The 24716-nt window shown below is 49.9% G+C and overlaps 1 long non-coding RNA gene and 1 pseudogene across 1 annotated transcript; both read left to right on the forward strand.

Annotated features, from left to right (window-relative positions):
• Positions 1–24716, forward strand: part of LOC144140040 (uncharacterized) — a 36770-nt pseudogene that overhangs the window by 6682 nt on the left and 5372 nt on the right.
• LOC144138896 (uncharacterized) lies at positions 4407–6106 on the forward strand. Its single transcript, XR_013315996.1, has 2 exons — positions 4407–4579; positions 5070–6106. It is a non-coding gene; the product is annotated as an uncharacterized LOC144138896 (long non-coding RNA).

Genomic DNA, 24716 nt, shown 5'->3' on the forward strand with positions numbered 1-24716 from the left:
ACGTGGATGCATTCCTGTGTTCGCGTGCATGCGTGCGCGCGTGCGTGCTCGTGCGTGTATCATCTCAAACTCTCCTGCAAGGCCGGCAAGGGTACTAAGCCAATGCAGCCACATGTGCCTCAGAACAGCAAAGTTATTAATTTACCTTGATCAGCTAAGCTATAACTAAAAGCGTGCGCACACAAATGCATAAGACCAATCGGTCCCCCAAACTAGCGAGCAACACATCAAAGCAATGCTTCTAGCCCTGCTCTTACCATTTTCATGCTCTTACCCGTTCCAATGTCACATTTTCTCTTTGAGGTAATCATGAATAGGTCCACGGTTTTCGGTTCGCAGGTGCAGTAAAAGTAATTGGCGCATGAGTTCGTGAACTTAGCATAAATTTCTCCCATATGAGTCTGTCAGCATGAACTGCGTGTATGCGAGAAATTTTTATTTTAAAAGGAATTTCTTGAAACAGAGACAGTGAAGGCTGATAGCTAAGCACATTCTTCAACCAGTGCTCTGTTAACTAACTGCGCCGGTACATCTCAGACTACGCATCACTATGCCTGTATGGTTGACGACATCAAAATGAATACGTACTGCCTGTACGGAACACTGTGAAATGTTTCTTTGGGAATAAGACTGAAATTTGGTCTCAGCGAGCAAAGTTATAATCTCCCTACTCTGTACTTAGACATTCCCTAGAATTCGCAAACACGTTAACAAATTTGTACTCTTCTACATAAGTACATTTTTCATCTCATTTATGCAGGAAAGGGGACCTGACTGGTCAGCTGCCACCTTCCAACGGAAGAAAGTTAAACTCCAAGGAACAAAGAAGAGGGGTTGCACTGCAGTTATTGTGACAAGTGTGTGGCGCCCCCCATCCCTGATATTCGTTGGCCGCTAAGTTCAGTGGCCCCACCAGGCTCGGTGGGCAACCTTGTGTGTGGCCGGGCAATAAACACTACAGTGACTGGAATATATCAATATATCACTGTAATAAACACCTCCGAGCACGGCTGCTCGGGGGTCAGTCACCGTCACCACCAGCACGCTGCATGTCGTCTCTCGGCTGGAGGGTACCCCTACCCTCCCAGGTTCACGAACGCGGGACTAAATCGTGACACTGGCGACGAGGATGGGATTCGTCGCCACTGACGCCACTCGTCGCCACTGACACTGGCGACGAGGGAAGAAGCCCGCGGAGCGGGCGAAGCCACCGTGAACGCCGCCACCGAGAACGCCGAGACACCGCCCCCTCAAGCCAGCCGCCATTACGCCATGCCGCTGTACGGGAGGCTCGAGCCGTTCGAGGGTGAAGGGTCCGCCTGGCCGGTCTACGAGGAGCAAGTCGGCGTGTTTTTCCGGGCGAACGACACACCCGAGGCAAAACAGCGCGACATCTTCCTGGCCAGCTGCGGGACCCGCGTCTTCGCTCTCCTGCTCGACCTGCTCAAGCCGGCCACGCCGCACGAGAAGTCGCTGGGTGAGCTGCTCGCGACGCTACGCTCGCACTACAGCCCGGCTCCGTCGACGTTAATGGAGCGTTTTCGCTTCAATAACCGGAGCCGCCGAGACGGAGAGACGCTCGGGCAGTTCGTCGCAGCGCTGCGAGGGTTGGCGAGCGGCTGCGCCTTCGGGGAGCAGCTCGACTCGCTGCTCCGGGACCGTTTCGTCTGCGGCATCAACGACCCCGCCATGCAGACGCGACTCCTGGAGCTTCCCGACCCCTCGCTGGACGACGCCGTGAAGGCAGCGCTGGCGATGGAGGCTGCGGCCAAGGACGCGGGCGAGCTAGCGCGTGCGGCCGGCGCACCGTCGGCGGAGGCGGCGGTGAACAAGATGGCGGCACGGCATGGCAGGTGCGTTCGCTGCGGTGGTGACCACCCCCCCTCCCAGTGCCAGTTCGCGCAAGCGGAGTGCTTTGCGTGCGGAAGAACTGGGCACATTGCTCGGGCGTGCCGAGGGGGGACGACGGCGGACGGACGGAAGCACCAGCCGGCGCCGAGCACAGGTTCCGCGCCAGCCCACGGCCGAGGGAGTCGGCGCAAGGGTAGGCGGCGGGGGCGTGCGGCAGCAGCTTCGGGTGCAGCGGCTAGGCTTCACGCCGTGGCCGAAGACCCGCAGATTTTCGACATGTGGCACGCGGCCACAGTGCAGCCGCCGGTGCCACTATACTGGCTGACTGTCGAAGTCTGCGGGCGCCCCATCTCCATGGAGCTGGACACGGGGGCCAGTGTGTCGGTCATGGCCGGGAAAGCCTTCAAGCGCACCTTCCCTGGCGTGGCCGTCGAGGCGTCGGGCGTCATGCTGCGCAGCTACTCCGGACAGCTCGCCCAAGTCGAGGGTAAAGCCCAGGTCAGCGTCCGCCTTGGCGACAGGGAGGCCACCCTTCCCCTGTACCTGACCAAGGGGCCGTCACCGACGCTGCTGGGCCGGAACTGGATCCAGGCGTTGGGCGTGAGGCTGCCGGAGTACCAGGAAGCAGTGCATGCAGTGGCAGACGTCCCCGGCCTCCTGACCAAGTTCGAGGCCCTGTTCCAGCCCGAGGTGGGGACATTCACCGGCACGGCGGCAAGCATTGAGGTGCCAGAGGGAGCACTGCCCCGTCCAGCCCGACTGCATGGACGGTGTCATCGAGCAGCTGCTGCACCGGCGAGAGGCCGGCACCAACGGCGGCGGGGTGCTAGGCACCAACGGCCGCCTGCTGCACCTGGTGGTGCTGGGTGCCAGGGCCAGCGCCCAGCAGGTGGCACAGGCTATGCGGCAGGTGCTCCCGCAGGGTTTCCGGCTCGACGACAAGGCCCAGTACGCGCTGGACTTCAGTATCATCGGCGGCGACGTGGGCCTGCCGCACAACTCGTTCCACACGGAGCCCCTGCCCCACAGCTGCCTGTGCGTGTGCACCAGCCAGCCGGGGCTGGAGTACATCCGCGAGAGCCTCGAGAAGACCCTGCTAGCCAACCTGGAGCAGGAGAACCGGCTGCCCTTCCACGGCCTGCTCCTGGTCATGGTGTTTGCGGGCCAGGGGGACTTCCTGTGCGAGGAGGGCATCAACCGGGCCAAGAGCCTGCAGTGCCCCTTCGTGGACGACGGCGGCGGCCTGGACCCCGTGCGGCTGGAGCAGGCGCTGTGCGCGCTGGTGGAGAGCATCGAGCGGCGGGCGGGCCGGCTTCACATCTACCAGGCGCTCCCCGCGGTCGCGGGGCCCCGGCTGGACATGCGGCTGATGCTGTGCATGCTGTGCGGGGACCCGTACGCGCCCGAGTAGGTGCTTGCGCCCCTGCTGGCGCAGCCGGGCTGCCTGGCCACGGGCCCGCTGCACTGCCTCAGCCTGGACTCCTTGAAGGGGAGCCAGCTTCACCGACCGCTGCCAGCACAGCACCAGGGGCTGGTGCTACTCGCGCCACTGCGGCACCACGCGCAAGTCCTTCGACACCGGGAAGGCTGACAGCTGGTGCGAGTGTGACACAGGCAGCACCTAATGCTGCCACAACGGCCTCGACACCTGTGTTCCGGCGGAGTGAGAGGCTGCGGAGACCTCCGGACCGGTACTCGCCGGGGGGACAGGTGTTGTTTTGTGTTTGTGTAGGACAAACAAACTTGGGGGTGAGGGGTGTGACAAGTGTGTGGCGCCCCCCATCCCTGATATTCGTTGGCCGCTAAGTTCAGTGGCCCCACCAGGCTCGGTGGGCAACCTTGTGTGTGGCCGGGCAATAAACACCTCCGAGCACGGCTGCTCGGGGGTCAGTCACCGTCACCACCAGCACGCTGCATGTCGTCTCTCGGCTGGAGGGTACCCCTACCCTCCCAGGTTCACGAACGCGGGACTAAATCGTGACAGTTATGCATGCAAAGAAAGTGGAGGCGTATCCACAGTTCAAGGTAAGCATCCTGTGGTATCTTTTAAGCTTAAATTCATGATGTAGTCGATTTTTATAATACTTAATCAAACAAAGCGAAATTTTAGCTAGAAACTGTACATTTTAAAACGAAAACAGTTTTTTGAATGGTGAGATTTCAATTCCTCAGACCAGCCCAAAAAAATTAGCAGCTATGGGCTGATTCCACGAGAGATCGAGCAAGCGTGTACACGGGCATTTTTTGTTTGTTTTTGCTCGTATTTTTGTGAGTTATGCGCAAGCCAGGGAATAGCCTAAAAGTGCAGGCAGTTTTCATCTACCGTACGTAGTTCGCGACGGAAAAAATGGTAAAAAATGCGCAGGTGACGCGCAGGTGACGCGACGTTCCCGGCGGCTGCAGTGTAGACTTTGGGGCTTTGTGCACGGCACCTGCCCTTCAGGGGAGGAATTAACCGACCGTTTCGGCGGGTGAGGATGAGCGCTAGGCGGATGTGACGTCACGTTTGTTCCCAGCGCTCCCGCGCGGTATGTTTACATTTTCCGAGTGCTGCCTACACGGCGTGCGCGCCGTAGAGACTCAAGTAGCCGCGTTGGACTTTTGCTGTCAACGCAAGTGTGAATGGTTGTCGCCTTGTCAATCGTCGTTCAACAGCTCCAGCGTCTTCTGGCTCTACGGCTGTGCAATCAGCCGTGGGCGTTCAACTGTCCACCATCGGCCGACTCAGGTGAGCGCTCCTTTTTGGCGGGTTTGCAATCAGTTCGCATATCACCTACTGAAAAGCTCAATTGCTTTCTGCTCGCTGCAGTTATATTAGCGACGTTTACGAAATTCTTAACGTCACGTTCTCACCGTCTTGCGTCATTGTCACTGTTTATGCTGCTCTGTTCGCCTCTGTCGGCGATCGCGAGCTGTTGACGGTTTGTTGCACGGCGCGGAAACTCGCTCGCATGCAAACCCGTCTCGCCCATGGCGTTTCTTTGTCTCTTCTTTAATGTGGCGTAATTAAAATCACTTGTTAGCCTCGAGGCTTTTTCTAGACAACGTGCCTTGTGCTAACCGTGTTGTAACGAAAATGAACTTGCAGTACGATCTATTGGTGAAGTTAGGAGCGTGACAGGACGCTGTTGGGAAGGTTTTCGTGTGTGCGTGTGGTTCGTGAGGGCGTTGTAACCAACGGTGTTTCATTCCTCATGTTCCATTTCTTTCTCTTGCAGCATCTTTTGACTGCAGTCGCGATGCCCCTAGCCTGCCTGCAGCACTCATCCTGCCATTCCAGTGGGAACTAATGTTCGCAGGCCACTTGTCACAACCTAACGGGTTCCCGCACTTGCCTGGCTTGTAATTGATGGTATACTTTAGATCCACCATTGCGTTCTCACTCTGTGCGTACATTTAAAGCGAGTGTTTACACTAACGTGGCAGTAGATAGCCATGAAGACAGCAGCGTGTGTACTGGAAATGCCTGCCGGTGAAAACAAAACCAAACGATCTACGGATCTATGCCAGCTTGACCGTTACAAGTCTTTCTGCGAGTATCAAAGCAATGAACAGCTGGGGATATCTCGTGTGCAGAATTGTGTTCTTCCTTCTATTTGTTATCTATTTGCTGGTATAAATTTAAGAATTGATAGTATGAGTAAGGTAGACAGAGAACAAAGTGATTGCGTTGCTCTTGGAAATACTTTACACGAAATAAAACTGCTTCCTGCGAGTTCGCACTGCTTAGTGCAGTAAAAAAGGTTCTGTATAACAAATAATTTGATGCACACAAACCCATCTGTGATGAAGATACGTTGTGCATGGATTATTTAAGGGCAAGTTATTAACTCTGGCAAAGCAAGAAAGTGACCTCTTTGTTGTGCAGAAAACTAGTTTAGTAGTAATTTTGGCTTTTGTCTGGACATTGTCAACAGGAATAGTAGCTTTGGCGCACGACTTTGTGGACACTTTCCTGTCACCTTCCTTCAATGCCAACACAGCGGCGGTGAAGACGCCTCGGCAATCGAAATCACATGATGTCAGGCAGTTACTGCTGGATCATTCATTCTACCATGAGGGCATCCTCTACAAGCCGTGAGGCCTTGCTCTGTTTTCTGCTGGGGCTCTTTTCGTTGCCAAGTGCCATGGTCTTTTTGGGTAAAGCTCCCCAAAACAAAGTGGTCTTGTCCCTGTTGGAATTGTCATGTTATCCGTATAAAATTCAGAACACTGATGCTTCTGCTGCAAATACAAGAAGTGCTGCAGATTTGCACATGTGGGAGCTCGGTTTTTATCTACGTGTGTGAAAGATGTGTCGCATGATACAGGGCGGAGATGCCATGGTGCTATAAAATATGTTAGAGAACTTTGGATTGTATCTAAAAAGGAGACAGCAAGCTCTGACGCTTCCTCTCTAACTCTACGAGAAGGGCGCAGAGAACGATGTTTGATTTTAAAGGAGTTCAGTCATCGATGTGTCATGAAAAACTGATTTAAAAGGATGGCGAGGCATGGATGAAATTTTAAAAGCATAAAGGAGATCTGTGTATGCTCGCTGGCGTTGTAGGTTCCATTTGTTGCACTCCACATACATGCTTTCAACTGGACTAGTCCGGAAGGCACCACACGCCAAACGGAGCCCTAGATGAGGCACAGGGTCCAGCATTCTGAGGAATGTTTTAGTGGCTGACCCATAGACAACGCTACCGTAGTCCAATCGTACAATGCACCTTTTGTGTCGTCATATAGGGAGCCTCAATTTTTTGCTGCAGTGTAAACCATGCCAATGCATGTTTGTAAATGTCCATTCCACCAACAAATTCACGGCATGCCTTGACAGTAAGCGCAGTTTTGTGCATCTAGATAATCACCTGTACCTATTTATCACAGGCCTGCAACTTGCACATGGTCGGATTTAAGCACCCTAAATGTAGCAACTGTAGCCGACCGTAACACATAATCTTAAAAACGCTACCTTATCAACGCGAAAGCAATATGTGGCCCATTGACTAAGCAGCCACTATCCACTGTCTGTGCTAGCACAACAGCTCCTAGATTGGCCGGCAGTGCAAAGAGTGAATTGAGTTCAAAACAACTTTGGGAAGAGTTGAAACCGCATGGGAACCAAACCCAGGACGTCCCTAGTGCAAATCCAGCATTACATCCTTGACACCACTATAGCTCAGTGGCTCTAGCTGACTAAAGGTGGACCCAGGGAGCGCATTGTTACCTTAAACTGAAAAAACGTCCAGAGGTACAAGCAACCCGAGATACTACTACGAGTTTGAAATTTCTTGGCGATTCATTAGGTCACACGCTCAAGCTACAATACATAGCCATAACATCCCCACTCAGGTGAATTGGCCAGTCACGATGATAGCTGCTGTCAGAAGCTCACGGCTGTTTCACCAATCCCCGTTTGTCTTAAAACAATGCTGCTTAAATTACACACTGGCCAACTGCACCTCGTCGAGTATATTTTACGCTCCTGGCATTCTGCATTGCCCTTGTTTAGTGTTAAAGAACTATGTATTTGATCACATGTGAAAACTGCCATTTCTGTTGGAGAGCATTTCGTGCTTTCAACCTGAATGGGTTGACTCTCATCAATTCAACACTGACTGCGCACTTTGATTGTGGTGTAATAAACAGAAAACCTGGATAGAGCCAAAATACTGAAGAGTAAATTATGCTTGGCTATATACATTGCACAGCGTAGCTGTAAACGTCAAAATTCGACTTTTTAGGTTTCACGTGGCAAAGCTCGGCATAGCTTGGGCCAACTATGAGTTGTACTGCAGTGGAGGGCTATAGGTTAAGTCAGGCCACCTATGAATCTTTTGACATGCTTCGAAAACTTGGCACACAGGCATTTTTTTTGTTCTACCTAAACCAATGCTTTGGACTGGCCAAAATGTTTTGTACGGGTGAAACTGCACTATGCAACTGCAAATAAGAATTGAACCAACTTACTGTTGTGTCCCTTCTAGAATCCAGTGCTTGCCTAATATCGAAAATTGCATCCAGGATTGCAGCAATTGATTCAAGAAATGTGCTTGTATGTCCAAGGAACGAGCTCGAATAAAAAGTTACCCTTCTTTATCTGCATTACTTGCATATTTATTTATTTGAAAATTTTTAGCACGAAAACAACAAAACAGTACAAACAGGCAGTGCTGTCACTTTTCGTGCTCTCTCTCTCTCTCCCGTGCTTTGTTGTTTTTGCACTGTTTATTATTTTTAAAAATACGCCAAATTTGCCACTTTAGTTGGTTTTGTTTGTTTTGATGTTATGCTGTGTTGCCAAGGAAACTGTAAATGTCACCTCCAAGAAAAAAAAAAGAATACCTAGCATTTGTAAGTGTATGCTTCTTGATGGATAGGAACTCTTACTATGTGAAAGTGAAGCCAAGAAAATTAAAACACCAAAGTCGTCACAAACACTGAAGAATGTTTATTGACATGGCATCACATCACTTGCTGGACATGCAACAAGGCCCCATAACGCTGCTCACGCAAGAGTGCAAAGCATGCTTTGTGGCTAATACCACTTGATAAAAATACAAACAGGCACTTATCTGCCCCAAGGTGACCCTGAATGCAAATGTGACATGCACAACTGGAAATCAACAAGAGTTTGGGTCAGTTTGTGGGATAAGTGAAAAGTGTGGACAAAAGTCGAGAGCACCTTTATGTGTTAGATGACGAGACTGCTAGCACAAGACAGGAAGGACCAAAGGGTGCTTGCTCAGTATTGTATGGCTCTAAATAGGTGCAGGTTGCTACTCACTGGACCAAAAGTCCTGGAAGACCCCTGATTTTAAAGCAAAACTTTTTATGTCTCACCAGTGGAATATGCCATGCCAAAAAGGCATTGCAGAAAAGCCAACTTTCTCTGACAATGATAGTGATCGTGGGTGAAGAAGTGCAGAAAATAAAACGCTTCCTGTAGTCAGAAACGAATCAGGACCCTCGCGGTGTGAGGGTCCTGATTCGTTTCTGCGGTGTGAGGGTCCTGAAATTAGACAAAAATAGTGTACCTCGCAATCTAACGACGACGGCAGTTGAATGCGAAGCTTTCGTCATGCAAAATCAAGCGGCGAAGTTTCAAAGCCACTGCGAACAAAAGTCCGTGACGCCATTACAACATGGTCGAAGCAGTTTTAATTTGGATAGCGGTGCATCAACATGCCAAATTAGACAAAAACAGTGTACCTCGCAATCTAACGACGACGGCAGTTGAATGCGAAGCTTTCGTCATGCAAAATCAAGCGGCGAAGTTTCAAAGCCACTGCGAACAAAAGTCCAAACTGCGTGCAAGTCAAAGTGATAGCTCAACGAGTCAATGTTTAAGCTCAGATGACAATAAAGCAAGGAATCCCTCACGAGAAAACCGAGTTAACCATTGTTGTCGTAAGACAAAGGGGTGCATGTTTTTTTACTTGTAATTATGTCAATTAATGAACACATGAAAGAACAAGTAACGGAGAGCAAGGAGCAATGATGAAACTGACAACAGCCACAGATTTGCACATGCCTATTGCAGAGAAGGAAATCTGGAGAGGCACTGTCTGGACAGGAAAGGGAGCAGTAGAGGAGCACAGCAGTTGCGTCTGAACCTTCCCACACAGCCGAACAGGGAGGGAGAATAAGGCAAATGGACGAAATTAAAGGTTGGGAGTCTTAGTAGCCACTGTACTTTCCCGTGAACCAGGCGTGTGGCTGGATGGAATAGATGAACAGCGACGTGGGAGCTAGAGGACTGCTTGCTGGCGACACTACTACCACCCAGTAGTCTGTGCTCCACAGTGCACAGTAGGAGGAACCAAACTGGAAGTGGGGCTGCAAATCGGCAGGATGTTACAAATGGAAAATGTGCTGCGTGGCTGTCACAAGTCAAGGTCAATCACCCTTAAGGGGAAGTTCCAAAACCCCTTAAAGAGAAGATGAAGACATGACATTTGGATCGAGTGGCTAAAAATGAACCATTCATGTAGCGCCCCACCGTAAAAGGGGATTGACCTTCACTCATTTCCTGAAATAAAGTTTAAAAGAGGTTCATCCCGGGCAGTTGCCACCAGCACCCTAGAGTAGTATGGTGGAAACACACCTCAATCTTTGCTTTTAGGAGGTCTTTTACCGAGCTGTCTACCAAAAATCAAATTATTTTTTTTAAGGGGGCACACTGGTCTTAAACGAAAAAAACATGGGTTTTAAAGTTAGGACGATAAAAATCGAGGGATAGGTGTAATTTTTCATTGAAACTGTAGATATGAAATTTCTTTCTGTGTAAAACAACTATATTCGAACTTATTTGGATTTTTATGTTTGATTTTTTGACAGCCTTTGTAAGGAAGGAAGGAAGGAATAAAAGTAAAGGAAAGGCAGGAATGTCAACCAGGCTGTGGCCTAGTTTGCTTTCCTACACGTGGGGAAGGGGAACAATGGGAAAAAAGATGAAAAGCAGTAAAAAAAGGAGAAGGTAAAGAGAGAGCGTGTAAAAAAACTGCTGGAGGGATGCAGCTGAACAATGTACCGGTGAACTGTGCACAAATCAAGGACTGACTGCCATAAGACTAACATTATCATAATATATGGTCTGTAGCAGAAGTAACAGCTGTTTGGAGTTTGGGCCTGGACGGCAACACCAGTTTTTCTGGTTCCCACCTTCTAGGCCCAAACTTCAAATGGTTGTAACCTCTGCTACAGAATGATAATGTTAGTATTATTGCACTCCTTGACTTGTGCACAGTTCACTGGTACTTTGTTCAGTTCACTGGTACTTTGTCCCTCCAGCAGTTTTTTTTATAAAGGCTGTCGTAAAATCAAACATAAAAATCCAAATAAATTTGAATATAATCGCATTACACAGAAACAAATTTGATAGCTATATTCAGAATGAAAAACTACATGTCCCCCAAAATTTATTGTCATACCTGTAAAAATAATGTTTTTGATCAAAGACCGATGTGCCTCCTTAACTCGAAGCATTCACTCTTGCAACTTGAGTCAAAGTCCGAAATCTAAACTGCTTCGACCGTGTCAGAATGGCGCAGTCTGACAGACAATGGTTTCATAATGCAAGGGATGCTGGCTCCATTACGACCACGGGAAGCGTTTCTTATTGAGGTGCTTGATGTGCTTTTGCTTATCACCCTGATCGCTTTGTGAAACCCACTAGAAAAAAATGTACAATTTCTACTACAAAACTCATCTAGGACAAACGGGGTAACACCCAAGACGGAGCAAGCTTCTGCGATGAAAATGTTTGACAACAATTCCGAAGGACAAATTTTTCTTATTTCCTTACTTCCAAGTTTCCCACAAAGGTGTGCAGTTTTCCTTTGTTACTGTACGGCTGCACTTCAGATGGTTGTCGAACTTTTCGTTCACAGAAGGCATGCATCTCCGTTCAGCTTGGACCCCTGCAACAATTGGCAGCTAAGTGTGCCTATCAACTACCGTGATAAAATTCTTGGTACTTGCATGAAGAGTACACACGTAACGAAAGACACGAAAGGTACGAACTGGCGAAAGGTTTACCATGTTTCTTGTAGGCAGTTTCTCGTACTCCGAATTACTTGGTATATTAAACCATTTTTGCCGCATAAAGCTGCTCAACTTTACATGCTTCGTTGTGGTGGGAAGAAGCTTTATTCTGTGTCAATTATTTTGAAGTGCAGCATAGTCCTTTTGTTTTCTGTCAACCTCATCTGCACTGAATTTCAATTAAAAAATGAGTGCCCTTCCACTGTGTGAATGGTGACCTGCAAAGCTGGATGCAGTCCACGGAGTGCACGAAACAAAACACGTTTGTCGTAATTTGCGATGGAGCATCCTTCCTAGCCAATTAGCTGAATGAACCTCTGAAGGATCCAAGCTTTGTTCTTGCAGATAAACATGGTCCTGCCTGTGTCCCTCCCGCGTCGTAACCATCTTACTCTTTGTGTAACGCCGGGTTCAGACTGTTGCCACAACTGTCGTAATAACTTTAAAGAATGACGTCATTTCACGTCTCAGCCAAACGAACTGCGTGACATGCCATTTTTTTCGTCCATAGATCACGATGCGGCTTTTGCGTCGGTAGTCTGAACATAGCTTAACATACAAACCCAATCCGCTGTACCACTAAGGGCTCCGGACAGTTCCCATTGGGCCGTTTAACGTCCGCGTTTAAACCTCACACCAGCACAACGGACATTCCATCCATCAGGGCGGGCAAGAAACCCATGGCTGCGCGTGCCCGCCCCCCCTCCTCCCTCCCACTATTCTTCACTACAAACCTGCGCACGCGTAAACCGGCAGCCAGACATGTGCACGTGCTTAAAAGTGACAGACACCGTCGAAAATATCCCCTGATAGCCCTCTGAAGTGATATTGGCTCACGCTGGCGTTCCAAGCGGGCAAGCTGTTGTTCATCCGGAAGGGATTTGTCGCTACTCGAAGAGGTGAACTTGGTGCGGTAACGGCGCCGCCAGCAGCTTTCTGTTGTTTTTGTGCCCATTGGCGCTTGTGATCGGGCCAACGCTTCAATTCTTGCTCTTCGTCCTCCAAACAAACGGCATGCATCCGTCACATAACGATTTAAAACCTGAAAGCCCTTGAGCTCTATTCTCCAGGACAAAGATGTGGCTGTACGTTTTCCTTCCCGCTCGTATGGATCTTCCTGTGTGTGTAAGATGCATGTGTAACACATCAACCCCCACCCGAACCGCTTGATTCAGGAGGACAGCCAACTAACTGCATTGAGCCATGTAATTTTGACATCTAAATCTTGCACCAGCGCCACCGGCATTTCAGTAGCAGCGGCAAGAAGCCTAGCTGTGCGTGCACGCCCCCCTTTTTTACCCGCAAACTGTGCACGCATAAACCGGCCACCGATGATGGCGCATACTTAGGCGTGAAAGACACCGGCGAAAATGTCGCTCGGAAGGCCTTCCAAGCTCAAAAAGAAATATGGGCTCAAGCCGGCATTCCCACTGGGGAAGTTTCTCTTCTACCGGCAGGGATTCGCAGCTATTTGGCGAAGTGAATTTGAGCGTCAACAGTGACGGTGAGTTTCGGTCGTTTTAGGGGGCTGCCCTTTGGTAACCGCTACCTGGGCTTCGCGAGAGCGGCGTCTGTTTTTGTCCACGTATCCGAGTGAGCGAACACAGCAGGGACGAAAGGAAGAAAACGGAGAGGAGTGTCTGGCGAAGGCTGAAGGGGAGTACGACACGTGCGGCTATGGCGTCACCTCTTTCACTGCCTTTCCCTCGCACGTCTTATGCACCGCCACCAAGGAGTGCCCTCCCCCTGACACTTTCCCCAGACGCTGTTCCATTCTCCGCTAATCCAAACCACGTGACGTTTGCGCGGGTGGTTCAAACACCATATGCAGCAACATGCTCGCTGCTCAATTGTGCGGGGCTAATCCGAACCATGTGACTATTGCGCGGGAGGTTTGAAAATGATTTGCAACATGCTGGCCGGCGGCAGCGGCGCACTACGAGGTAGCAGCAGAGTAACCCACGCCGCCGTATGTTCACTGATAACGCGAACACTTCCTGAGACTCAGCAGAAATGCGCCATGACCGAAAAGACTGCAGCTCGCGCTGCGCACATATTTCATATTAGGGAGTGTAGTAATCATGAGTGCATTTTTACGCCAGTCCCTGCTTCTGTTTATTTTTCGCAATCATCTGATAACCGCACTACCGCTGTTAGCTGCCGACTGTGTAACTTTCCAAAGGGGCATCGGCAGAGGCGAGGGGGAAAATAGTTGTGAAAGAGGGGTGAGCGGTGGTGAGGAACCCCGGAGCAGCGCCGAGTAAATCAATGACACCAGAATGAAAACTGGGGGGGTTAGACATATACTGCTTTGCAGTAAAAAGTTCCCAGTTTTCAATGTGTGGATTCGAGCTTGTGGATACTCCATGATCAAAACCTATAAGTGTGAAAAAGTATTGATGTAACCTATTATAAATTTTGGACGATGCTATATTGTCACGTAGCCAAGGACGAAGCAGTTGTTTGGAAAAGAAACAAGTTTATTGGAGCGAACTTGTGCTCCCCTAACAACTGAAAAGAATACAGAGGCGGCGAAGCAGTGGTCAACAAAGTGACGTACGTGCGTCGGCGAGCGTCGCAGAATCGAATGCCCCGGCGTCCGCACTGCAGGCTTTTTATCTTTCGGCGCGCGTGGTTCTCGAAACGTCGATTCGCATCGAGAACATAGTAGATCCAAGAAGATTATTCTGGGCTGTTCACGTAAGATCGGAATGCTCTCCCTATCACAACAGATAACACATGCGGCACAGAAAGAAAGAATGGAACACGCGCTTCCCTTGGCGCAGAGATAACGCAGACCGGCGCAGCCGGGCGGTAAAAGCAAAACACAAATAAACAAACCCAATGTATGGTTCGCGGCATTACCCCCCCTCTAAGAGTGCATCGACCCGATGCTAACATAAGCGACAGTCCGAACCAATGAAAATAAAAGTTTGTCATCGTCCGTAGAAAGGTTTTAGGCGAACCACGTGGACGACTTCAGGCCGCCTGCGTTGTCGTGATGTGCCGGAGTCACCATCAGGGATCACTTCGTAGGTAAGTTGGCCAACACGTCGTAGAATCTGGTAGGGTCCGAAATAGCGTCGCAGGAGCTTCTCACTGAGTCCGCGTCGTCGGATGGGAGTCCAAACCCACACACGATCCCCTGGTTGGTACTCGGCGTCTCGGCGTCGGAGGTTGTAGCGGCCCGCATCCACCAGCTGCTGGTCCGTTATACGAACTCGAGCGAGCTGGCGGGCCTCCTCCGCACGTTGAAGATATTCGTGGACGTCGGCGTTGAGATCGTCGTCTTCTACGTGCGGAAGCATGGCGTCGAGCATCGTAGTCGGCCTTCTACCGTAGACAAGCTCGAACGGCGTCAGCTGCGTCGTCTCCTGGATAGCCGTGTTGTACGCAAACGTGACATACGGGAGCACTTCGTCCCAAGTCTTATGTTCAACGTCAACGTACATTGACAGCATATCTGCGATTGTCTTGTTCAGACGTTCTGTTAGTCCGTTCGTTTGGGGGTGGTACGCCGTCGTTCTTCGGTGATCGGTGTTGCTGTAGCGTAATACTCCTTGCATCAGCTCCGCAGTAAATGCCGTTCCGCGGTCTGTGATTAGGACTTCCGGGGCTCCATGTCGCAGCACAACTTGGCTTATAAAGAACTTCGCCACTTCTTGTGCAGTCCCCCTCGGAAGAGCGGCGGTCTCTGCGTAGCGCGTCATGTAGTCTGTCGCTACGACAATCCACTTGTTCTGTGATCGTGACGTAGGGAACGGGCCTAAAAGGTCCATTCCAATCTGTTGAAATGGTCTCGATGGGACGGCGATCGGTTGCAGAAGTCCGGCGGGTCTTGTCGGCGGCGTTTTTCGTCGCTGGCAGTCACGGCAGCTCCGGACGTAGTGGGTGACGTCAGAGGTAAGGCCGGGCCAGTAGTACCTCGCCTTGATTTTTCCAATAGTGCGGGCTGTGCCGAGATGTCCGGAAGACGGGTCGTCGTGGCACGCTTCCAAAATTTCGTCACGAAGGTCCGCGGGGATGACGAGAAGGTAATTCGCTCTTGTTCCGGGGCTGAAATTCTTCTTCACGAGGACGGAGTTTCTCAGGCTGAATGCTGGTAAGCTGCGCTTGAAGGCCCTAGGAACGGCAACGTTGCATCCCTCGAGGTACTCGATTATGACGCGTAAGTCGGGGTCGGCACGCTGCTGGGCGGCTAGGTCGCTCTCCGTCACGATCCCGAAGAACGCGCTGTCTTCATCAGAGTCTTGTGGTGGTGGGTCGACGGGGGCGCGGGACAGGCAGTCGGCGTCGGAGTGTTTCCTGCCGGATTTATAAACGACTGTAACGTCGAACTCCTGCAGGCGCAAGCTCCACCGCCCAAGACGGCCAGAGGGGTCCTTCAAATTGGCGAGCCAACACAGCGCATGGTGGTCTGTTACAACCTTGAATGGCCTTCCATACACGTACGGGCGAAATTTTGAAATCGCCCATATAATAGCCAGGCACTCTTTCTCAGAGGCAGAATAGTTTTTCTCCTCCTTCGACAGACCACGGCTGGCATAGGCGATTACCCTTTCGCAGCCGCTTTGCTTTTGGACAAGGACGGCACCCAAGCCTATATCACTGGCGTCCGTGTGCATTTCCGTTTCGGCATTTTCGTCGAAATGAGCGAGCACGGGCGGGCTTTGCAGGTGTTTTTGCAGCTCGCAGAATGCTTTTTCTTGGTCGTTTTCCCAGCTGAAAGGGGTGCTGTCTTTCGTCAAGCGCGTGAGTGGCTCTGCAATGCGTGCGAAGTTTGCGACGAAGCGCCGGTAGTATGCGCACAGCCCGAGAAATCTTCGCACGCCCTTCTTGTCTTTCGGCCTAGGGAAGTTCGCGATAGCTGAAGTTTTTGCCGGGTCAGGTAGGACTCCCGCGGCGTTGACGACGTGGCCCAAGAACTTGAGTTCCTCGTATGCAAAACGGCACTTTTCAGGCTTCAGCGTCAACCCCGACGTACGAATGGCCTCGAGTACAGACTCCAACCTTGCAAGGTGTTCGTCGAAAGTCCGGGCGAATACCACTACGTCGTCGAGGTATACGAGGCAGGTGTGCCACTTAAGGCCAGCTAGCACAGTGTCCATGACTCTTTGAAACGTCGCTGGTGCTGTGCACAGCCCAAACGGCATCACCTTGAACTCGTATAGGCCGTCTGGGGTTATAAATGCAGTCTTCTCTCGGTCTCTCTCGTCCACTTCAATTTGCCAGTAGCCGGTCTTCAGGTCCATCGATGAAAAGTACTTCGCGTGGCAGAGGTGGTCGAGGGCGTCGTCAATTCGGGGGAGGGGGTACAAGTCCTTTTTCGTGATTTTGTTCAGTCGCCGGTAGTCAACACAAAACCTTAATGTGCCGTCTTTTTTCTTTACGAGTACGACGGGCGCAGCCCAGGGGCTTTTCGATGGCTGTATAATGTCGTCGCTGAGCATGTCGTCGACTTGAGTCCGGATGGCTTCCCGTTCGTGTGAAGAGACGCGGTACGGTGACTGTCGGGTAGGTCGGGCTCCATCTTCGGTTATTATTCGGTGCTTCGCTAGAGGGGTCTGACGTAGTTTTGTGCTCGACGAAAAACATTCGCTATAGCGACGTAGCAAAGCCAATAATTTGTTCCGTTGTTCTTGTGGTAGCGCCGGATTCACGTCGAAGGGCTGCGGGAGCTTGAATGTTTGTACGGGTGTGCGTTCAAAGTCGGCGACTGCGATCACATCACTTGCTTCTTGTGTTTCTTCGAGGAACGCAATTGCAGCTCCCTTATTTAAATGCTGGTACTCTTCGGTGAAATTAGTGACCGAAACGTGAGATTGGCGTTGCTTAAAGTGCGCAATGCCTCTTGCGACGGAGACACCGCGGTCGAGAAGCAACCTTCGATCACTTTCTACGATAGCGTCGATGTCAGAAGCAGCATCCTCACAGTAGACGGCGATCATCAAGCTTGCGCGGGGTGGCAGGGTGATGTGATCGTCGGCGATCCTGACAGCAGCACGGTGATCGGGGTTCGGCTGCGGCGTCGTGGAGTGATTGGAGGAAAATGTTATCGACTTGGTCTGCAGATCAATTATTGCGCCGTTGTCCGTCAAAAAGTCCATTCCGAGAATCACGTCGCGGGAGCAGTTAGGCAGAACGACGAACGCCGCAGGGTACGTTGTGCCGTCTATGGTGACGCGCGATGTGCACGTTCCACTTGGCGTCACGAGGTGGCCTCCTGCTGTGCGTATGTGCGGACCGTCCCATCTGGTCATAACTTTCTTCAGTTTAGACGCAAATGGTCCGCTCATTACCGAATAGTCAGCTCCCGTGTCTACGAGGGCGACTACGTCAAAGCCGTCGATGGACACCTTGACGTCAGATGCAGTCGTCCTCGAGTTCCGGGTTCGTCGGGGCGTCGTATCTCTGCTTGTACGTGTTGATGGTCGGGCACTGTGCATCGTCGTTGTCGTCGTCTTCTCAACGGACGTCTCGGTCAGGTCGGGTACGCGTCGCGCCGTGTAGCTGTCGTCGTGTTCGGGAGTCTCGTCAGGGTTAGGTCGGGTCGTCGGGATGAGGGCATGTCGTGAATCACTGTCTTCAGCGCGTCCTTGCGTCGTTGGAGGGTTTCTAGTTTTTCGACGTAGAGCAACTTCACCTCCAGAAGTTGCCGCCTTTAGTTTCCCCCGCGTGGGCTGGGGGACCTTCCACGGGCGAAGTCAGCGTTGCTACGGCGGTTCGGCGATTGGTAGGGGTAGGGCGACGGCGAACGGTTGAAACACGCTGGGCCACGGCTGGTTTCAGATAGATACTCGTCGATCTCACGTGGTCGTTGGCCAGGGAGAGGGCGAGGTGCGTCGACGGAGAAACCACGCAGTCCGAGTCTTTTGTATGGGCAGCGACGGTAAATGTGGTCGGCCTCTCCGCAGTGGTAGCACAGAGGACGGTTATCGGGAGTTCGCCATACGTCCGTCTTCCTCGGCGTCTGGTTTCGGGCTACCGGGGGTCGGGCGGGTGACAGTGGGCGGCGGTACGGCGGGGCCTCTTGACGGCGTGTTGGAGCAGGGCGGGGTCGACGAACAGCCGCGGAGTATGTCATAGCTTGTGGCTCTCGGGGTACCTCGGATGGCGTAGAAGTTCCCAACGCTTGTTGTACTTCTTCTCTAATCACGTCGGTGAGGGAAGCGACTTGGGGCTGCGGCGGCGTTGGGAGAAGTTTCCGCAGCTCCTCTCTCACTATTTCGCGGATAGTCTCGCGTAGGCTGTCGGCCGGGATCCGCGTGCTGCCAAAGTCGTTCGCATTGGCCGAGCCAACAAAGTTGCGGTCATACTGCTTAGCACGCATTTCAAGGGCTTTCTCAATGGTGCTGGCTTCGGTCACGAATTCGGCGACGGTTTTGGGCGGATTTCGGACAAGTCCAGCAAACAGTTCCTCCTTCACTCCGCGCATTAAGAAGCGCAACTTCTTTTCTTCCGTCATTTCGGGGTCCGCGCGGCGAAATAGCTGCTTCATCTCCTCAACGAAGATCACGACGCCTTCGTTGGGGTGTTGCGTGCGCGTTTCCAACAAAAGGGCGGCTCTTTCTTTCCGCACGACGGTAGTGAAGGTCTTAGTGAACTCGCTTTTGAACTGAGCCCAGTTTGTCAAGGAGCTCTCGTGGTTCTCGAACCAAGTGCGAGCCGAATCTTCCAAGTAAAAGAAAACGTGCCGGAACGCTTCTGCGTCGTCCCACCTGTTGAATTTCCGGACGCGCTCCAGTTTCTCCAACCATTCTTCTGGGTCTTCTGCGGGGGCTCCTCGGAATGATGGCGGTTCCCGTGGCTGCTGCAGAACGACAGGAGGGTTGGCTTGGTTGAGCATGGTGCTGGTTGCGACGTTTTTCTTCTTCGTCTTCTCCGGTAGTAGACCGAACTCGGGTGGTAAATCTTGCACGCGGAGGCTGGCTCTTGTTGGACTGGCTTGGCGGCTTCCAGAGGTTGTAGTGGGCATGAAGGGTGCGTACCCCGCACCTCCACCAGATGTCACGTAGCCAAGGACGAAGCAGTTGTTTGGAAAAGAAACAAGTTTATTGGAGCGAACTTGTGCTCCCCTAACAACTGAAAAGAATACAGAGGCGGCGAAGCAGTGGTCAACAAAGTGACGTACGTGCGTCGGCGAGCGTCGCAGAATCGAATGCCCCGGCGTCCGCACTGCAGGCTTTTTATCTTTCGGCGCGCGTGGTTCTCGAAACGTCGATTCGCATCGAGAACATAGTAGATCCAAGAAGATTATTCTGGGCTGTTCACGTAAGATCGGAATGCTCTCCCTATCACAACAGATAACACATGCGGCACAGAAAGAAAGAATGGAACACGCGCTTCCCTTGGCGCAGAGATAACGCAGACCGGCGCAGCCGGGCGGTAAAAGCAAAACACAAATAAACAAACCCAATGTATGGTTCGCGGCAATATGTACTACGTAGTGAAGTCCCACAGTCCCACCAGATTTTGCTATACCCAACACCAATATAGCATTATCTAGGTGCAGTCAGAAACACTTTTTTATATGTGTTCACGTACTTTCAAGCATTCGGAGGGTCAACATAGCTGCTTGTCACTGCTTCTGACCGATCATCCATGGGCTGATCCCACCAATCTGGCTGCCACAAATCACAATAATAACGTGGAAGTCTTCAATTGTGGGCTGGACTGACACACAAAATTCGCGCCAGGGCTGTCAAGCTGGCGGGGCAACTTTATGATCGCGGCGTCAACCCACCACAGTGGTTCGAACACTTGCCCAGTATAAATGTAGCTATTTCTGGCATCGTTGGTTTGGCCCATAATGCTTGCTTTACTGATGTTTAAGTACAACACCTGTGTCGACTGGCAAGCTTATATTTCCTCAACAGCTTCTCTAGCTCGCCCAGACTTTCTCGATACACAACTCTGAGCTGACGTGCGAGCATGTCTGTACGTCGTGTGGAGACCATGCAACTGAACGGTGCGAATGCAGATTTGATGCTTTCAGTGCATTTCACTACTTCCTTCGATCAACAAGAGAGAAACGGTCAGTAATGCTCGGAGAAAGACTGGGCGAGTCAGGAATGTTGCTTAGACATTTCCTAGTACCATATAAATAGTGTACTTAATCTTCCTCAGAGCCAAAACATCATTTTAGGTTGTGGTGAAACAGACCATTCTTTCTTTTTGAAGCACTCCTTTGTTTATGTATTGAAAACCAATTTGCCCAGAGGCACACTTCATAAGTTATTTGTGTATATGGCTAATTTTTTACATTTTAACATTTATATGTTCTCATTGTGTAGTATGATACTAATCTTGAGCATATCATTTTCGAAACAGAGGTGGTTTTCTTTAGGTGGCAGTTCCTTTTCTCTACAAAAAAAAAAATAGCGCTTACTGTAAAAAGGGTTCAAACAATAAAAAAGGAAATCTGTTTTAAATAAGGACGAGAAAGGTTCACGTCAATTTATATGGCTGAGAAAAAGATTATGGCGGTCACTAGACGTGCTGTGGTTCCCGTAGGGCTAACAAGTGATTTGCAAAAAACTGGACAACACTTCCCATGGTGTGGTCACATGCGGTTCTGCACAGATGGCATCTGGCCCCATTTTGTCTGACTGGCAATGAAAACTGCCTGCTTCAAAATAACAAAGACATTTTTTGGCCACATTTATATTCAGACAGAAAGTGTTGTGCAGCCATTGCACATAATATTGCCTGGTATGAAAAATGTGCTCAATAAGTTTCGCAGGAAAGCTGATTTCGAGAATTGAATCGTGCCATAGGACGAAACAAAATTAACTAATAATTATATTTAAAAACAACACAACAGAAGTCCTGAGTTTTGCCATGGATATTTTTGTGCTCTTTCTGTATCACGTTTACAACCAGTATTGCCGTGCTGTTAATTACATTGTACCTTTGGTCTCATAGGTCACCCAGAAAGGACAACACCAACTGAAGCCGAGGAAGTAGTGTAAAAAAAATTCACTTTATATTGTAAAACAATAACAGTATTGATGTATTCTTGAATGCGTAAGAAACAACAGCCTCCCTTGGACCTTTTGGATGCAGACCTATTTTTAATTACCAGCAAACATTCTTTTTATTTTACGGTGAAGGGGTGGGGCTGCTTCTTTTCCTTCAGCTTGTTAAGTTGGCCGTTTTCCATATATGACCAGGTATTTAAGCATTCAGAAGTAGACGCATCATGATCAGGTATAGCTTGAGTCCAACTGATTAGGCGTGTTCTGATTTTTGTCATGCTAAGCGTCACACTCCGAATGCTCCCCATGAGCACAAACGAGTTGCAGTGAATGACTGAAGATAGCACGTAATTTTTTTATCAACATGTAACCGCCTAAGAGTTCACATGGCATAAAATTAGTAGCGGTTGCCCAGCAGTTGGGCAACACGCCACTATTTAAACTAAATGCAGATGCTACTCGACAGTTTTCCTCCAGCTTAGAGACTGCCTTTTCCATGTATTTTCTAGTTCATAAATATACCATACAATGCTTGGATGCAGCAGCTCTCATAAACTACAAAATGACAAGAATAAGATGGGCATTCCTTCCACAGATGATCTTTTTGTATCATTCATGACATGAAATCTCCAACTGAGTCTTTGGATCTTGGTAACAAACTGTTTCAAAGCACAATGCAAACCGTGATGAAGAAACAGCATTACATCAGGTGCATAGCCTGGGACACTGTGCAGCTGAAAAAAATATCTATAAGTCTTCCTGCTTCATTTTCCTGTGTCTACAATACAAAGTACGTTTATTAACAATAAAAGCAGGGTGGTAGGAGGGTGTAAAACGTTTAATGATCGCATTGCAAAATAATGTGCCTTAAAGGAGCCATGAAGAGAAAACACAAGTTTGGTTCATTCAAAAGATTGTCTCGTTAAAATCATACTGACACCACTTTTACCATAAACTTTGCCCAAATAAGCTACATAATTAGGAAAAAAGGGAATGGCCATGTGACCCACTAGCTCATTTTTCGCAACAGAACCTATGATGTCATACCAGACAGCCCTGCGATTGGCGGAGAGCGGCAAAGGCAAACGCAAATTAGGCAGAGCTTATAAGCTTGCAGAACGAGCTATTTGCGCTTAAATTGAGGGCACATTCTTTTTAAAGCACTAAGAATGGTGGGACAATCACTGGAGGTTACGAAAGCACACGTAAACATAGAAGTACCGATGCGTACTGCTGTTGCACTATGCTTGGTCTAGCTGCACAGGACTGCGGGGCTTTGGAGTTGTTTCAGATGACATTGGCCGATTGACGCAAGTGATGATGTCTTGCATGACCGTATTTGTCGAGGGAGCACCATGTTTCACGAAACGATTGTCTCCATGAACAAAACAAGCCAGGTACAAATACGTTCACAAACAAACCAAGGGCAGAAAATGGCTTGCCGCGGTGTGGTGGTGTCATCTAGGTTCACTAACGGTAAACAAGGCCCTGTGATGTCATTGCAGACCACGAAAACGCATTTAGTGGGAAAATCAAAATTTTAACTTGCATTAACTAATTTCTCAGTGAATAAAGCACCGTTTGCATGCGGACAAGCGCTGGGGGCCCTATAAACACGAAATCTTTCGAATAACACAAACTTGTGTTTTGTCTTCATGGCTCCTTTAAGCTTTTTTTTTAAATGCTATGGATGAGCTATGGAACATGGAACATTCTTAGCCTTGTATGGCTTTCTCGCACAGCTTAGACGTCGTGTGAAAAAGCCAACTTGGTCTAGCAGCTCAAGGCAAGGTAGGCGCACCTTCTCCCGTTTGCACTCAAGAGTTTGCATGAGCAGGCTGCTGCTTAATCGAGTAAAACTGAAGGCACTTCGCACTATGAGGCACAGGGCAGCGTAGTAGACCTCTCACTCGAGGATCTTCAGCGTAAACCAAGACATCGCGTACAAAAGGTAATTTTTTTGGCTTTGTAAATTCAATGCAGCCTCGGCAGCCAGGAATCGAACCCCAGACATTGTACATCCCTGCAGCCACAGGAGACCATGAGAGATCTGAGCAATCTGGCACCTCAGAAATCTCATGAAGATGAATAAAGCTACCGTGTGATATTATTTAGAGGGTTTACAAAACCCAAGGATAGACAGCATAGGGGCACTAGATACATACTTGCTTACACAAAACTCAAAAGTAAAAAAAAAATGACGTGGGCAGCCAAGGCACGGTATATCTACGGTGTTGACCAACACCATGTATTGTGTCCTGGCCGACCACGTAATTTCTGTGCCTGCCTCCACTGGAATGTGAAAGGCGCCGTAAACAGCCCTGTGGTCAGCCATAACCCATTACACATCCAAGACTACAGTGCAAACTTTGTCGTGACGGAAACCACGTACGATGCCGTTTGCACGAAGGTCACGCCAGCCTGCCTCATAGATTGCGCGACATCGATAGTGCATATAACAATTTCTGGTGGGACTTCACTAGGTGGTATATATAGCATCATCCATACATTTTCAACAGTAAAAAAATAAAGGTAGTAAATAAGCAGTGCATAAGCTATCCCTACCTCTTCATTGTTTCACTACTTACTGAAAAACTTGTGCTTGAAAATGTCAGGCTGGAATGGATACGTAGACCAGGGTGGTATTGACATTGGCCTAAATAACTGAGTTTGATTTCCAGTACACACGCTGCTGTCTTCATGGCTATCAACTACCGTGTTACTGTAAACCCTCACTTGAAATGTACGCAGAGTGAGAACGCAATGGTGGATCTAAAGTATACCATCAATTACAAGCCAGGCAAGTGCGGGAACCCGTTAGGTTGTGACAAGTGGCCTGCGAACATTAGTTCCCACTGGAATGGCAGGATGAGTGCTGCAGGCAGGCTAGGGGTACCGTGACTGCAGTCAAGAGATGCTGCAAGAGAAAGAAATGGAACATGAGGAATGAAACACCGTTCAGGCAGCAGTAAATAAACAGTCTAGGATGAGTAAAAAAAGGTCAAACGACAGAGAAGACCACACAAGCAGTGCTCTTGCCGCCCTGCGTTATCCGGGTCGTTCCCGCTGAATTTCTATTGGTTATTGAACGCCGACTGGCCTCACTATTAAAGATGAAAACACATAACGAAGTCAGCATCCCTTGGCAGGCACTCCTGGCAAGCAAAAGTGCTGGATGCAGTAACGAGTGCAAGAGGCTAAAGCAGTGTGTTACAACGCCCTCACGAACCACATGCACACACGAAAACCTTCCCAACAGCGTCCTGTCACGCTCCTAACTTCACCAATAGATCGTACTGCAAGTTCATTTTCGTTACAACACGGTTAGCACAAGGCACGTTGTCTAGAAAAAGCCTC

This window comes from Haemaphysalis longicornis, unplaced genomic scaffold (assembly GCF_048455015.1).
Source record: "Haemaphysalis longicornis isolate Haplotype H1 unplaced genomic scaffold, Haemaphysalis longicornis Haplotype H1 scaffold_5, whole genome shotgun sequence".
Taxonomy (NCBI): Eukaryota; Metazoa; Arthropoda; class Arachnida; order Ixodida; family Ixodidae; genus Haemaphysalis; species Haemaphysalis longicornis.